The sequence below is a fragment of the Apaloderma vittatum genome, unplaced genomic scaffold, assembly GCF_000703405.1.
Source record: "Apaloderma vittatum isolate BGI_N311 unplaced genomic scaffold, ASM70340v1 scaffold22815, whole genome shotgun sequence".
Classification (NCBI taxonomy): Eukaryota; Metazoa; Chordata; class Aves; order Trogoniformes; family Trogonidae; genus Apaloderma; species Apaloderma vittatum.
In genome coordinates, this window is record NW_009715764.1 from 6,401 (window position 1) to 8,435 (window position 2,035).

Genomic DNA, 2,035 nt, shown 5'->3' on the forward strand with positions numbered 1-2,035 from the left:
CTCCAGACCTCGTCCCCCCGTTTCAGAGGACACCCCTCTCCTAACAGATTTTCTTCAGGGAGGCAGAGCACCCCGAAACTTTGCACCCTGCACCCAGGGTCAGCCCTCTCCTCTCGCAGGCTCCCGGCAGTGCCGTCCCCACGACTGCCACCCTCCTGACACCCCGGATCTCAGCTGCCCCTCTTCCAGAGGGGCTGTCTTGTCTTGTCTTATCTACTTTATCTTATCCCCAAGACTGCCCCGGTGCAGATGTTCCCAGGCAAGGGTTGCACAAGCTGTGCAGCTTCAACAGGCTTTGCACCATCCTTGAGGATGTGGTTTTAACTGCATCCCTGTTCCATGAAATCCCATGTTCACAAAGCAAACGTGCTCTAGTGCCATTAGCAAGACAAATCTCTCCTTCTCCCAGCTGAGAAAAAATTGTTTCAAAACAAAGCCAAAAAGAAGTAAATTCGACTTAGCATCCCATGTTTTATTTCTTTTTTTGTAACGTTTAGAAAAAAGGTTTCACAGTCCCCAGGTTGGTGCATAATTTCTTCATATGCAAAATCCAAAGACTAACTTTCCTGGAGCCGCTATAAAAATCCAGGTGCGTACCAGGACAATAGCTTCATTTTTTTCATCCTGTTTTCATAGCTTTCAGGTTATTTGATGCTGATAGTAATTTTCTATATTACAAAAGTTGTCTTTTAATCAAAAATCTCCTGATCCATTTGCAGAGCGCTTATTTCATATCTGCTAATCAGGCCATGTGGTCACTCCCCGAGGGACGCAGCATGGCTTCTGCTTCCCCACATCACGCTGAGAGAAGGGTGCTGGAGAAAATGATGGATCTGGCCTCAAAGCACCAGCAGCACCTACCCTTCCTTGGAAGAGCCCTCCTGAAGAGAACGGGCAGGGTTATCTCAGAAATACCCCAAACAATCCCGTTGCCTGCAAGCAGGCACTTGTGTAGAGCTGGGGGCTGGAACAGGCATGTGGGCTGCTCTTCAGTCCTCCACCACCCTGGAAACCCAAGATCTCACTGAGGGAACAGCTTTGTGCCCAGTACCTCCCACTCCCCACACGGGCACAAAGCTGTGGGTACAGTCACTCTCGGAAAAGCTACTGTTGCTCTCATGAGCTTCTCACAGCAGTTAATTATTCTCATTATTCAAAATAAGGCTTTTATTTCTAATCAGAATATGTCTGGCTTCATTTTCCATTCATTCGAACTCATCCTTCTCAAGGCCATTACAGTGATCCTCAGCATCAGAGGTTTTCTCCTGAGACTCCCACTCCACAACGAAGACGCTTCTACTGCTTTTTAAAAATTTATATGTTTGGCACCCTTTATAGCTCAAGCATTTTTCTCCAGCAGAGACTCCCTCCTCTCCAGACTTTTTTGCTATCTCTTAAAACTCCAACCCCAGACCAGCAGGCAGGGCTGCAGCACCGTGAGCCTGCCCACACCTCTGCTGTGCAGCACGACTGGCATTAACCTCCTCCCCTGCCCAGGACCTCGTTTTAAGGCCAGAACAGACTGTGGGTCAGCACGAGGCCCAGAGAGGTCACCCTGGACAAAAGCCACCAGCTCACCCTCCACTGAGCCCAGCACTGGGCGCTTATTTTTTAGAAATCTCGGAAATGCCTCTAGTCCTGCTTTAACCCCTGAGCTCGTGCTGCAGAGCATCCCCTGGGCACTGCCCAGCCCTGGCGAGGCTGCACAGATCACAGAATCCCACAGAATGTTGGGACTGGAAGGGACCTCGAGAGATCACCCAGTCCAACCCCCAGGTCATCGAGTCCAACTCCCACTGCCGAGGGCTGGGGCTGACTGGTGCTCTGTAATCCTTCTCCCTCCTCAAACAGAAAGGGAAAGGGAGTGAGGCAGAGAGACTTGTAGGTTGGAAAAGAAAACTAGAACAGTTTTAATAAAGAAATAATCAAAAATAATAACAAACTCTACACAGGTATATACAGAACCGATATCAAACCCAATTCCCCCCGATATCAGTCCCCAGGGGTGCGGCAGAGCTGCACCGGGGCAGCCCCA